Source organism: Cherax quadricarinatus, chromosome 11 (genome assembly GCF_038502225.1).
Source record: "Cherax quadricarinatus isolate ZL_2023a chromosome 11, ASM3850222v1, whole genome shotgun sequence".
NCBI classification, from domain to species: Eukaryota; Metazoa; Arthropoda; class Malacostraca; order Decapoda; family Parastacidae; genus Cherax; species Cherax quadricarinatus.
The window spans coordinates 43174743-43184742 of NC_091302.1; the positions used below are offsets into that span (position 1 = coordinate 43174743).

Below are 10000 nucleotides of genomic sequence, written 5' to 3' on the forward strand. Positions count from 1 at the left end.
TCTGGGCAGAAATTAGCAAAGATATACATAGAGTGCGGTTTGTGTAGTGTTAAAGGTGACACATCAGGGTAATAGATGTAGTCAGCTCCGTGATGAGGCAATCGCGCTGACACCAAAAGAGGACTATCGTGTGACTCAGGTAAGGAATTTCCAGTGTACATTTTACAGATGTTCGTATTTATGTGAGGGGGAGTGAGATGTAGGGAAAATTATGAAAAAAAAGAGGGTAGTACTAATAACATAGGAAGGAAATAATGATATTTAGAAACAATATGAAGCTGGAGGACTTAGTTGAAGTGCTGGAGGCAGGTTAGTTGGAGAGGTGTGTTGGTGGCGGCGGCGTGGGAAGCACTGTCCCATTGTTAAGTCTTGCTGTATTGTTTCCTATGTAAAATGTTGCCGGTGAGTGAGAGCTGCACCGCCGGTGAACACAATAATTTACACTTGTTCCAGTAATGGAGGCTTTGACGGTGCGTGTTTGGCTTCTCGAGTACAATTTCAGGTTCTCATAGAGACTGCCCTCCGCTAGTTATATGCTTACACAGTTATTGACATCCATAACCAAACTTGGTTCTAGTCAAGCGAGAAGTAGAATAGTGGGGCTAATTCTCGGGTGTCCGGCGTGTTAAGGAATTGAAGAGATGAAGTGGGTGGATTGTGAAGGGGAAGGAATGTGCAGGAGATGGCGGACCCACCACACACACCCTCCCACTGGTCGCCCAAGGGTAAATTGCCTGGGAAAACGGAGCTAACAGTATCCAGTACTCTGCAACATTTGTTTCACTAACGGTGACTAAGAGGACTTCCAAGACTTGCTTCATCGCAAGTGTTTGACGGTTTAACACTTGCTGCATGTCATCCATTGTCTGGCCAGTGTTGGAGCATTTCTCTTGCGTGAGTAGTTAAACAACGCTCCCTGGCATCTGTTTCACCCGGAATGCCACTCTTAGAGGCTTTGTGAGGACGCTTATGCAAGGAACACTGAAACTGTACACGCCGGCGCCGCCGCCGCAGCAACAGCAAGGTTCACCATTGCTCGCCACACTTACTGATGCGCTTGTACCTTTTTACCAAGCATAATGTTACTTATCATTTGTTTTTCGATTATAGTTATTATTTATTGTTAAAAACAACTTAAATTTCTGTGTGTGGTGTTTTACGCTGCCTCAGCAGCAGCTGTAGCTGTTTAGTTTTGCGTACCCCATCGTCACGTCTCCTATCACTGTTATTATTACTTCTGCTTCACCAGATTTGAGTTGGCGTCCCGCAGGCTGTCCCCCCCTTCCTCCCCTCCCATCACAGTCTCCCCACAGGTTCCATACTACCTCTCCCCACTCCCCCACGTGTCTTTCATCCCACCCTATCCCCCTTCCCATCTTGCCCTCTCCACCCCATCCCTTCCTATTCTCTCGCTTCCCCCTACTAACCCACCCCTACCCTATTCTCCCGTTCCTCACCATCCCTCTCCCCTCCACACCCACTCCCTCCTCCCTCTTCTCCCCAGAGCTGCTTCATGAGTTAGGCAGAGATGGGATCAAGCAACAAGTTCCCACACGAACACTCTTCTCTCTCGTTTACAGTGTTATCGTCTCCCTCCTCCTTCCCCTTCCTCTCTCCTCCTACCTTCATCTTCCTCCCCCCCTTCCTTCCTCCCTCCTCCTCCTCCCCCTCCCTCTTCCTCCCTCCTCCTCCTCCCCCTCCCTCCTCCTCCTCCCCCTCCCTCCTCTTCCTCCCTCCTCCTCCTTCCCCTCCCTCCTCCTCCTTCCCCTCCCTCCTCCTTCCCCTTCTTCCTCCTTCCCTCCTCTTCCTTCCTCCTTCCCTCCTCTTCCTTCCTCCTTCCCTCCTCTTCCTTCCTCCTTCCCTTCTCCTCCTTCCCTTCTCCTCCTTCCCTCCTTCTCCCTCCTCCTTTCCTCCTCCTCCCTCCTCCTTTCCTCCTCCTCCCTCCTCCTTTCCTCCTCCTCCCTCCTCCTTTCCTCCTCCTCCCTCCTCCTTCCCTTCTCCTCCCTCCTCCTTCCCTTCTCCTCCCTCCTCCTTCCCTTCTCCTCCCTCCTCCTTCCCTTCTTCTCCCTCCTCCCTCTCCTCCTCCCTTCTCCTCCTCCCTCTCCACCTCCCTTCTCCTCCTCCCTCCTCCTCCTCCCTCCTCCTCCTCCCTCCTCCTTTCCTCCTCCCTCCTCCTCCTCCTCCCTCCTCCTTGTTCTTCCTCATCCTTCCTACTGCCCCTCTTCCTCCTCCTCCGTGTTTTTGTCATCTGCATCTTTAACTTTGAGATTTTTTTCCTTGTTTTGTCCAGAAGTTGACATTGTCCCCATGGGCGGATAAATGACCTTGGTATGTAATTTAAGTATGAAAAAATGCGATGTTGTGGTTTGAGGTGGATGTTAAGTGGCCATGTTTGAGGTGGATGTTAAGTGGCCATGTTTGAGGTGGACCGGCTCTCCTTGCTTCGTATATCCTAGCGGGCAACCGGTTATGGCGCATTCCCAAGAATCAGTGAAGCGTCCCGGGATGCTACTGCCGCTGCTGCCATTCCGGGCAGGTTCCAGTGAGGAATGGGAATGGCAGGAATTTTTCGCCTCTTGCTGGAGGGCGATGCCGAGCCGCTGAAGATAATGGAAAGGAGCCAAAGTTGCTACACTTCTGAATATATTTACTTTCCCCGAGATTTATAACCCAACTTTTTTCTGTTTTACATAATCTGTCGTTGATGTATAGCTGGGAGTGGGAGGTTAGTGTGTGTTGGCGAGCTTCAAGAGTGGCTTGTGCCTTGCCAGGTTACCACCTGTCTTGAGGGAGCCTTCATATACGTTTTCGTCTTGTAGAGATGGCAGATACTGAAGGTTGTGTAGCGTGGGTGATTTTGTGTGTGTGTGTGTGTGTGTGTGTGTGTGTGTGTGTGTGTGTGTGTGTGTGTGTGTGTGTGTGTGTGTGTGTGTGTGTGTGTGTGTGTGTGTGTGAAGTCAGTACCTGACTTGAAACCTGAAGATTTCGTGGATCATCGCCCCCATGACCACATTCCAGAGCAATGAGACACGTAGTCTAACGTAACCACTACAACCTGGCTGATCACGCGATTAAAGGGAATTACCAGTAGACTTCATGTTTGATGAGAGGATTTTGAAGTCTTGAATTCCTTGTGCTTTTGAAGGTTCTCAGTTTTAGGTTTAATCAAAATTTGTACAACTTGTTGGGTGTTGAAAGTGGTAGAAATCTGAGGGGAAGGTGAGAATGCATAGGTGTTGCTGATAAGACTGGTCGACTACTTGGATGTACCTTTGGTGGGTTTCGAGAGTTTTCCTTCTGCCGCAGTCCGGCCTTGGGCCAGGCTTGTCTGGCCAACAAGGCTGTTACATAACATAGGAAAGGAGGAGCCCTGCAACAGGCCTGTTGGCTCATGCGAGGCAGGTCCAAGTCCCCCACTGGTCCAAGCTAGTCAGGTCCAAGCCACATCCATCCTGTTGCTGCTGGCGGTTCGCTGGCGCGCACATCCATCACAGCCTGGTTGATCTGGCACCTGGAAGAGGTGTAGGTCCAATTACCTCTTGACGCCTTCAACATTTGTTCCTAAATTGTCTGATTATCTTCTAGTAAGATGAATTAGACACATGTGCAACACTTGGGTATCTTCACTGTGCAAACGTTTCGCCAACCAGTGGCTTCATCAGTCCAGTACATTCATCACACAGGTAAAAATGGTTGAAGATCAAAAGGAATTTCAGGTAATCAGTCCCTCAGCCTATAATCGATGTGATCAGTCCATCGACCTAGAAAAGATTGATGGACTGATTGCCTCCTTATCGTGAACCATTCTTCTTTGTACTGGACTGAGGAAGCCACTGGTTGGCGATACGTTTCCATAATAAAGATGCACAAGTGTTTTAATTCATCAAGCTGTCGGTTCTCTCTGAACCAGGTATATTCTAGCAAGATGTTAGGTCTGGAACCACGGATGTTAGATTTATATCAGTCAAGTCTGCAGGGTATGATACTGTTCTTCACGTCACAGGTAAGATATAAAGCTTACCTCTGGCCTCTGTGTTGCAAAATGCACGTAATGGCGAGCATACAGAGAAGGATCACATCCGTATTGGGAACTCTTATCAAAATAGTCATTAGATCATTGATGTGTCAGGAAGCCGTCTTCAGATGATAGAGCGAGAGTACACTGGTGCATCAGAATTCTTTCATACCAAGATAAATAGCGCTGGTATACTAGATATGCTTCCGGCGAAGATAGATTAAAGAGCACTGAGCCGATACTCACTAAGAATGACGGGTGGAGATGAAGGGTACAAATGGTAGACAAGCATGAATGAGGTGCAAAAATAGTGTATATAAGCGAGGCAGAATCTGAAAGGGGTTTAAAACCTGGTTTTGATTCGGAAAGTAAATAAACACTGGTGGTGTGACGACGACACTGGCGGTTACCTGGAGGTTATTCCGGGGATCAACGCCCCCGCGGCCCGGTCCATGACCAGGCCTCCCGATGGATCAGGGCCTGATCAACTAGGCTGTTACTGCTGGCCGCACGCAGTCCAACGTACGAGCCACAGCCCGGCTGATCCGGCACTGACTTTAGGTATCTGTCCAGCTCTCTCTTGAAGGCAGCCAGGGGTTTATTGGCAATTCCCCTAATGCTTGATGGGAGGCTGTTGAACAGTTTTGGGCCCCGGACACTTATGGTGTTTTCTCTTAGTGTACCAATGGCGCCCCTACTTTTTATTGGGGGCATTTTGCATCGCCTGCCCAGTCTTTTACTTTCGTAGGGAGTGATTTCTGTGTGCGGTGTGGTGACGACACTGGCGGTGTGGTGACGACACTGGTGGTGTGGTGACGACACTGGTGGTGTGGTGACGACACTGGTGGTGTGGTGACGACGCTGGCGGTGTGGTGACGACACTGGCGGTGTGGTGACGACGCTGGCGGTGTGGTGACGACGCTGGCGGTGTGGTGACGACGCTGGCGGTGTGGTGACGACGCTGGCGGTGTGGTGACGACACTGGTGGTGTGGTGACGACACTGGCGGTGTGGTGACGACACTGGCGGTGTGGTGACGACACTGGTACTGTGCCGTGACTACAAATTTGACTTCTAGCGACCTTGTTGTGTTGGGCATAAGAATTAACTGCTGGTTTGTACATTTGGTTGTCGTCGTGATGGCACTAAAGTTAGCTTAGGACACTGAGCATGACTCCTTGATCATTACTGACGCTGTCTTCACTGACGGCACTTGGCTCGCATAATGACAAGCAACATGTGGAGATTAAGACACGTGTGCAACAGTTGAGTATACCTGGTGCTTGTCTGATCAACCAGGCTGTTGGCGGTCCGCTGGCCCACCTACCTATCACAGCCTGATTGATCTGGCACTTACCTGGAAGGTGTTCCGGGGGTCGATGGCCCCGCGGCCCGATCCAGGACTAGGCCTCGCGGTGGCTCAGAGTCTGATCAACCACGCTGTTACTGCCGGTCGCACGCAATCCAACATATGAACCCATCACTTAGTGAAAATGCTTGTCCAGATCCTAGGCGTGTGTGGTGGGGTAGAGAGATCGTGGGGAAATGATGGGGTGGAGGGGAGAGATGAGGTGGGGAGAGAAATGATGGGGTGGAGGGGAGAAAAACGATGGGGTGAAGGGGGAAAATGACGAGGTGGGGGATAGAAATGATGGGGTTGGAGGGGAGAAATGGTGGGGTGGGGGTGATGGGGGGGAGGTGTTTGACCCTGAGGGCTCCGTGGTCATTTAGTGTTTGCACGACCTGACCCCCTCCCCTCTTCCCCTCCCTCTCACCCTCCCCTGTTCCTTATTCTCATATCAAACATAGACAGAGATGTAAACCACAGTCCTGTGTCATCTTCTGCAGACGATACTAGGATCTGCATGAGAGTGTCATCCATTGAGGACACTGTTAATCTCCAAGAAGATATAAACCAAGTTTTCCAATGGGCAACAGAGAACAATATGATGTTCAATGAAGACAAATTCCAACTACTCCGTTATGGAAAACTGGAGGAAATAATAACTAGGACTGAGTATACTACAAACTTCAATCACACAATAGAGAGGAAAAGTAATGTGAGAGACCTGGGAGTGGTAATGTCAGAGGATCTCACCTTCAAGGACCACAACAATGCCACTATCACATCTGCTAGGAAACTGATAGGATGGATAATGAGAACATTCAAGACAAGAGATGCTAAGCCAGTGATGATCTTTTTTAAATCACTTATTCTGTCTAGGCTGGAATACTGTTGTACATTAACATCACCATTCAAGGCAGGTGAAATTGCAGAACTAGAGAATGTACAGAGAACCTTTACTGCACGTACAAGTTCCATCAAACACCTTAACTACTGGGAGCGCCTGGAAGCACTTGACTTGTACTCACTAGAGCGCAGGCGAGAGAGATATATCATAATGTACACCTGGAAGATTCTGGAGGGACTGGTCCCTAATATGCACACAGCAATCACTCCATACGAAAGCAAAAGACTTGGCAGGCGATGCAACATACCCCCAGTGAAAAGTAGGGGCGTCACTGGTACACTAAGAGAAAACAATAAGTGTCCGGGGCCCAAGACTGTTCAGCAGCCTCCCACTATCAATAAGGAGCATTACGGGAAGACCCCTGGTTGTCTTCAAGAAGGAGCTGGACAGATACCTAAAGACGGTGCCGGATCAGCCGGGCTGTGATTCGTACGTTGGATTGCGTGCGGCCAGCAGTAACAGCCTCGTTGATCAGGCCCTGATCCACCGGGAGGCCTGGTCGTGGACCTGGGCAGGCGATGCAAAATGCCGCCAATAAAAAGTAGAGGCGCCATTGGTACACTAAGAGAAAACACCATAAGTGTCCGGGGCCCAAAACTGTTCAACAGCCTCCCATCAAGCATTAGGGGAATTGCCAATAAACCCCTGGCTGCCTTCAAGAGAGAGCTGGACAGATACCTAAAGTCAGTGCCGGATCAGCCGGGCTGTGGCTCGTACGTCGGACTGCGTGCGGCCAGCAGTAACAGCCTAGTTGATCAGGCCTGGTCGTGGACCGGGCCGCGGGGGCGTTGATCCCCGGAATAACCTCCAGGTAACCTCTCACCCTCCCCCCTTCACCTCTCACCCTCCCCCCTTCACCTCTCACCCTCCCCCCTTCCCCTCCTCACCCTCCTCCCTTCCCCTCCTCACCCTCCTCCCTTCCCCTCCTCACCCTCCCCCCTTCCCCTCCTCACCCTCCCCCCTTCCCCTCCTCCCCCTTCCCCTCCTCCCCCTCCCCCTTCCCCTCCTCCCCCTTCCCCTCCCTCTCACCTTCCCTTCTCACCCTCCCCCGTTCCCCTCCCTCTCACCCCCTTCCCCGACCTCTCACCCTCCCCCCTTCCTCTCTCTCTCGCCCTCCCCCTCATCTGGTTACCAGAGTGAAAAAAGTCTGCCACCGTGACCTGTGCGTCATTTATACATTTCAGTCAGACCTGCCATTCTCTCTCTCTTGTCTGTCTACTTCCCCCACACTGGTTCTCATTAGTGTCTAGTTCCCCTCCACACACTGATTCCCAGTCACTAGTGTCTAGTCCCCCCCACACACACACTAGTTCCCACTCACTAGTGTCTAGTTCTCCCCACACACTGGTTCCCACTCAGTAGTGTCTAGTCCCCCCACACACACTGGTTCCCAGTCACTAGTATCTAGTTTCCCCTCCACACACTGGTTCCCACTCACTAGTGTCTAGTTCCCCTCCACACACTGGTTCCCACTCACTAGTGTCTAGTTCCCATCCACACTGGTTCCCACTCACTAGTGTCCAGTTCCCCTCCGCACTGGTTCCCACTCACTAGTGTCTAGTTCCCCCCACACACTGGTTCCCACTCACTAGTGTCTAGTTCCCCTCCACACTGGTTCCCACTCACTAGTGTCTAGTTCCCCTCCACACACTGGTTCCCACTCACTAGTCTAGTTCCCCCCACACACTGGTTCCCACTCACTAGTGTCTAGTTCCCCCCCACATTGGTTCCCACTCACTAGTGTCTAGTTCCCCTCCACACACACTGGTTCCCACTCACTAGTGTGTAGTTCCCCTCCACACACTGGTTCCCACTCACTGGTGTCTAGTTCCCCCCACACTGGTTCCCACTCACTAGTGTCTAGTTCCCCTCCACACACTGGTTCCCACTCACTAGTGTCTAGTTCCCTCCACACACTGGTTCCCACTCACTAGTGTCTAGTTCCCCCCACACACTGGTTCCCACTCACTAGTGTCCAGTTCCCCCCACACCCTGGTTCCCACTCACTAGTGTCTAGTTCCCCCCACACACTGGTTCCCACTCGCTAGTGTCTAGTTCCCCTCCACACACTGGTTCCCACTCACTAGTGTCCAGTTCCCCCCACACCCTGGTTCCCACTCACTAGTGTCTAGTTCCCCCCCCCCCACACACACACACACTGGTTCCTACACTGTCATTGCCAGACCTGATTACCTTCGTGCAGTTACCAGCTGACTTCGTATGCAGTACATAATTACTTTTGTGGGAATTTCTTGCTATATCTCACTTAGGGAAAGGTACCTGGATTACTGTAGTAAGCTGTATTTTGTTGTTGATGTGTATTGTATTCTGTTGTAGTTGCTGTGTATTGTATTTTGTTGTAGTTGCTGTGTATTGTATTTTGTTGTAGTCACTGTGTATAGTATTTTGTTACTGTGTATTGTATTCTGTTGTGGTTGCTGAGTATTGTATTCGGTTGTGGTTGCTGTGTATTGTATTCGGTTGTGGTTGCTGTGTATTGTATTCTGTTGTAGTTGCTGTATATTGTTACTGTGTATTGTATTCTGTTGTAGTTGCTGTGTATTATATTCTGTTGTTACCATGTACTGTATTACTGATTTGTTATGCCCTACCACCTTAACTATTGTATTCGTTGTATACTACATTCTTAACCTATTTGTGCCTCTCCTCCTGCTCTCTTGACCTGTCTTCTGACTTTATCCTTTCTTGCTGCTGTCTTTACCAGCGTGGGCCCCTCTCCCATCGAGCCTGGGCCATGGCCGGGCTCTGGGAGTAGAAACACACTCGAAACTCATCATAGGTATATCAAAGGTAAAAGTATATCACTACCTCACTCTCCCTACCTCACTCTCTCTACCTCACTCTCCCTACCTCACTCTCCCTACCTCACTCTCCCTACCTCACTCTCCCTACCTCACTCTCCCTACCTCACTCTCCCTACCTCACTCTCCCTACCTCACTCTCCCTACCTCACTCTCCCTACCTCACTCTCCCTACCTCACTCTCCCTACCTCACTCTCCCTACCTCACTCTCCCTACCTCACTCTCCCTACCTCACTCTCCCTACCTCACTCTCCCTACCTCACTCTCCCTACCTCACTCTCCCTACCTCACTCTCCCTACCTCACTCTCACTACCTCACTCTCACTACCTCACTCTCACTACCTCACTCTCACTACCTCATTACCTCACTCTCACTTCCTCACTCACTACCTCACTCTCCCTACCTCACTCTCACTACCTCACTCTCACTACCTCACTCTCACTACCTCACTCTCACTACCTCACTCTCACTACCTCACTCTCACTACCTCACTCTCACTACCTCACTCTCACTTCCTCACTCTCACTTTCTCTCTCACTTCCTCACTCACTACCTGTCCCTACCTCACTCTCCCTACCTCACTACCTCACTCTCACTTCCTCACTCACTACCTCACTCTCACTACCTCACTCTCACTTCCTCACTCTCACTTCCTCACTCTCACTTCCTCACTCTCACTACCTCACTCACTACCTCACTCTTCCTACCTCACTACCTCACTCTCACTTCCTCACTCACTACCTCACTCTCACTACCTCACTCTCACTTCCTCACTCTCACTACCTCACTCTCACTACCTCACTCTCACTTCCTCACTCTCACTTCCTCACTCTCACTTCCTCACTCTCACTTTCTCACTTCCTCACTCACTACCTGTCCCTACCTCACTCTCCCTACCTCACTACCTCAC

General features: G+C 50.6%; 1 protein-coding gene across 7 annotated transcripts in view; it reads left to right on the forward strand.

The window, feature by feature from the left end:
• Nucleotides 1-10000, forward strand: part of PlexA (plexin A) — a 680989-nt gene that overhangs the window by 450837 nt on the left and 220152 nt on the right. Inside the window, exon 1 of one of the 7 annotated variants that reach the window (XM_070084032.1) lies at nucleotides 1-139. This exon is cut by the window's left edge and continues 299 nt beyond it. The exons of the other annotated variants lie outside the window; for them this stretch is intronic. The gene's annotated coding sequence lies outside the window, so the exon portion shown is untranslated. The remainder of the gene's footprint in view (nucleotides 140-10000) is intronic. 7 annotated transcript variants of the gene reach the window in all.